Raw genomic sequence first — 5,182 nt, 5'->3', positions numbered from 1 at the left:
CTAGAGTTCAAAGATAAATTTGAACAGCCAAAAGGACAAGGAACAGGGTCTAGACCGATACCTGGACTGAGCAACACCAAAGAGTTTTAAAGCAGCTGACTGATTGCCTAGGATGGCCACCTATAATAGCCTATCCCAAATTTGCCTTACTCTTTATCCTACATGTAGATATTTCCAGTAAGGGCTTAGGTACAGTCTTAATTCTTATATCAAAGTCAGGACAGTAAATTAAGAGCTTGTCTACATGGAGACAAAGTACAGGAAGCCAGGTTATATATCTACAGTGCACTAGCTTGCCACACACCAACCGGATGCATGGACCCTGCTACCAGGCACTAAAAGTTCCATAGTCCGCTTTGAGATACTTCCTTTATTGGTTATGGATCAAGAATACCAGCTAAAAATTATCACCTTCACTTAGGAAAGGTGGAGTGTCTAACTCTGAAAAGGACTGTAACTGACATTTTGTTGATTGTAACTGTGCAAGATTTTTGCTTAGTAGTGGTAGTGATAACAAGCTTTTAACCTACATTTTTCACCACTGCAAGGCTGAATGCCACAGCACACTGCTAGGTTGCAAAGTTAGCTGACTAGTTTTAAAGTGAAATATTGTCTAGGGGAAATCTAATGTGGAAGCAGATGCTTTATCCAGAATGCCTCTTAATATGGAGAAATGACAATGTACACAGGAGATGAGCAAAGATTATGTTAATGATCAGTTCTTGGATATAGAAGGAGATGGCAAGTTATCTTAGCAGCTATTACTATCACCCCTTTCATAGGAGAAGGCTTCTCCATGGCCATTACATCTAGCAGAAGTCCTATTCCATGAGAAGACATTTTGGCAGCCCAAAATCAAGTTCTGGCTCTTGCTAAAATTATTCATAAGTCCTTGCGGTACAAGCTTAATAACCAACAGAATGGTAAGTTGTCTGCCATGATGCATGGATGGCATCTGTTGCATCTGGATAAAGATAGTCTATTTCCTTAGAAAGAAAATCCTAAAAGCAAGTATGTTAAGAACATCACGAAGAGATGGGATATCTAGGAAAAGAGCAAGTAATCAGTCTCACCAGAGATCGGTTCCATTGACTGCAGATGATGAGGGACATTGAACATTGTCACCAGAGTCTGTTCATGTGTTAAGCAAAAGAAACCTTAGCAGTCTGCACAGTTACAGCTGCATCCTTTGAGTTTGTATCAATAAACTTCTAAAATCTTTACCATCACTTTGCTAGGTCTGTCCATCCCTACCTTACCAACAGTAAGTCAGGCGAGATTGTAGTAGACAAGATCTTCACCTACTGTTTTTTAAATTGGGGTTCCCCAAAAGGATTAATCATGACCAAAGTGCAGAGTTTGTACATATATTCAGAAAGTTAGAGCACTACTGGAAAATTGAAACCTCACACAACCCTTCACCACTCATAGGGAAATGGGCAAGTAGAACGGTTAAGCTAAACTCTTCTGGCTACGTTGAGGGCCTTGCTAGAAAAAACAAATCAAACTAGAACTTCCTTAAGAGTAATCTATCCCTATAGTTATACATGAGATGAAGCTACAGGAATCTCACCTTTCTATTTGTTATATGGAAGATTTTCACATTTGCCCATTGACATCACATTTATTTAAAAACTTTGAATCTGCACCTGCGGACCAAAAAAAGTTTTTTACCTAGGAACTGTCATCAAAATATTCTCAAAATACCTACTTTTGATAAGAATCACCCTCTTACCAAGTGAGAGGATACTTGTCAGGAATCTGTCAGAGAGAAGGACCAGATCCTATTGGGAAGAAAAAAAATCAATGTACTACATAAAAGGAAAGAGAATAACGCAAGTCTATGAAGTAAAGGCAGAAGATGGAAAAGGATGTTAGTTCTCCATTTCAGTCTTATTTTTTTTGTGACTTCTTCCCCTTCGATATAATTCGATCTGCTAAACCATCATGGAGGAAAGACACAGAACAGGACAAACTAGTGAAGTAAAATCAAAATGAGGACAGGACTTCAGACTCCAGTGATTCTAAGAGCAGGAGTGAAGATCAAATACACTATCTGATGGTATCTGAGAAATAAAGATGTTGATCCTATACACGTGGAAACTGCTGATGAAACTGATGTGACATTCATATCAGCTGTTGAAAAGATGTGATTGCCAAAATGAGACCAGGGAACCTGAAACCAGAAGTGCACAAGCAGATAGATCACCAGAACAATCCACTAATGCTCAAGTTTGTCCATCTAGAGAAAGCACCACCCTAAGACACTGATGTAAATATTGAGGGATGCTAACTGATCAGTGTCCAAGTCCAATCATCAGTCTGGTGAAAGTGCCATGGCATTAGCCTCATGTTTGCCAGATTCCATACCAATTACCTATATCTGTATCTTATCCTGTATTCTAACCAAGATGGATGTAATAGTGGTAAATTAAGTGATAGCAACTAATGGTGAGGATATTGCCCTCAAATGTTTTATGGTTCTATATAATTTGTGTTTGTTTAGGAGATTTCTTTCACAATAGCTCACCATATGCTCCATGCCTTTGAGTTTTATTGTTGTACCATTTATCATATAAGAATTGTAATAAGATGAAAATCTTTGGGAATTTAAACTGTTCAGAACTCCCTCTCTGGTTGGATAATGGAGCTACTATTGCCACAAAAAATTCTTGCTTAATGTGAAATATCTTGAGAGATGCAGACATTTCCACCATCAGTGTCAGTGGCTGTGAAAGATGAGAGCAGATTCGCCTGAGAAAAACTGTTAGTAGCAGTAGTCCATGAGTTTCACAATGCTCAAAGACAGATGGATGGAGTGAATATTGTATGAGTTAATGGCTACGTCAGGCCAACTTTACATTTATGAGAGGGTAGTGTAGCTCTCAAAGAATGCTAGCAGTCGGTCCCTTTAAGGATTGGAGGCCAAAAGGAACAGTTGGGGAAATAGGATGTAGTTGTAGTTTGGTGGGTGGTCCGAGATTCAGCAGCACTGGGGTTTGTGCAAGCTGTTTGGTGGGTTTTTTATTTTAAAGTTTAATAAAACTCCAGTTTTAAAACCATCCCTGATCTGGGAGTGGAACATATAGTTTATCTAAATCATACCAAGTGTGGAATACAGAAATGACCTGCCCCAAGGAATGTGACTAACTGTTGATGATAAGCCAAAAGGGGTAGACCAGTCATTCTCAAACTTTTGTATGGGTGACCACTTTCACACAGCAAACCTATGAGTGAGACCCCCCCACCCCTTAAATATAAAAAATGTGTTTTTAATGTATAACACTTATAAATGCTAGAGGTGGAGCAGGGTTTGGGGGTGGAGGCTAACCGTTCACAACTCCCCACATAATATTCTTGCAACCCTGGAGTAGACTAACGAATAATAGGATGGGAGAGAATGTAGGCTGACTATTACGATAGACTTCATTCTGGGAAAATTAATAGGTCTGTAGAATAGTCTCCCAAGAGAAAAGTCACTGAGGGGCAAGGGCACAGTGCATTACTCATTTAACATCAGAATAGGCAAAACGTGGTAAAGTAAGAATCAATCCTGCAAGCACTTAAAGGACATGCTAAATCTTTGCATTTGACTTGTGCTTCCATTAACATCAGTCTACGGGTGTATTTTCCCCAGAACCAGCAAAGAATGACTATAATTGTGAAGCTATGATATGTTTGCACTGCCACGGTTAGAACTGGAAAAATCTGTACATTGTTTTCAAGGATCGTGCGCTCTTATCACAAACATACTCCACAGTTTGGGGATATAAAATTCCAAGTAATCTGAGTAAATGTAATATTGTCTGTGTTAGATATACTTTGACACACAGTTTTAGTTCTTCAGCCACCAGAAGTAGAAGAGATCTTTACCCTACAAAGGCACAAATTTCCAAAAGCGTTGATTGAAACACACAGATACCTGCTATATTCCTCTTGTCTAGAACTACCTTGGAACAGACAAGTTCAGACATGTGCTATACCCTGCATACATGCTTAATTGGAGCCTGGTGCAGAATTTGTCACTCTCACTCCTGGCTCAATTTCACTGTAAAAGGTAGCTTTAGTTAAAACAATGCCTGCTAGGGCAACACTTAAAAGAAAGGCTGGGGGCTGAAGAGACAATTAAGGTTATCATTCTGCCACACAGTTTAAGAAGTCTTATTCTCAGGAAAGTAGATGTTCGATCCAGGTATATCATTTCATTCAGAGCCTCAGTCCTGAACTACCTCTGCCTTACTACTGCAACCCATGGCCACTCATCTGCCAGCAGAAATGCCTGTTGAGAGGGTACAGTGTGGCCTAATGTTGTGGACACTCACTGTAGAGAGTTGGCGAGAACAAAACATCGGACCTTGTTAAGCGGTAAAGAGCTACTGCACTAGTGTAGTGTCCGCTTTATCTACTGAAAGGTGAGACTTTTTTTTAACCAACGGGAGGAAAAAAGAGAAACGAGTCTAAAGTAGTAAAAATATAAACCTGAAGTCTAGAGTGAATCAGTTTAACAACAAGTTTATACACACACGCTGAGAAAAAAGTATGATATATTAACCTCACAAACAGCATATCTAGTTTTATAGTTTTCTGTTACTAGATGTCACTGTTTTGGGGGAAGGTTCTCAATGTGCATGGCAAACCAAGTGAATAATTGGAATAACCCATTTCAGTTTGTCTTTCCTGTTTAGACAGAACCATTTAAAGATAACTAGGGCAAAGTTTTCTTAAAGAAACTTAAGATTTTTTTTTAAATTGCACTAGTGATTTGATTTATTCTACAGATTTGAGATTTTTAAAGATTAAATTACCAAAATATTGTTTATGAAAAGCCTATTAAGTTATTTTTCAGCTTCTTTGGGGAGTTCTAGAACAGCTAAGAGTTTAAGAAAATACAAAAGGGTTAAATATTTAAGATTAATAAAGGCAAGAGTGACAAAAAAATTCCAAGGGACAATACATTGAGATTACCTAACAAATCACAACAGTGGCCGCTATGCAGGGAGTCAAGTTAAAAAGCTGACAAGGGATAGATTACTTAGAACAAACTTGCAAGCTCCTTTCCCTCCTCCCCCCCTCTGAAATTTGGATTAAGATTGCAAGATTCAGATTAGGGAATGACTCTTCCTTTCCCCTCCACTTGTCTGTATGGTGACTAGAAAACACTCATGCTCAGATCCTACTCCTG

The sequence above is a fragment of the Chelonoidis abingdonii genome, chromosome 7 (assembly GCF_003597395.2).
Source record: "Chelonoidis abingdonii isolate Lonesome George chromosome 7, CheloAbing_2.0, whole genome shotgun sequence".
Taxonomy (NCBI): domain Eukaryota; kingdom Metazoa; phylum Chordata; order Testudines; family Testudinidae; genus Chelonoidis; species Chelonoidis abingdonii.
Note: the sequence above shows the minus strand (reverse complement) of the source record.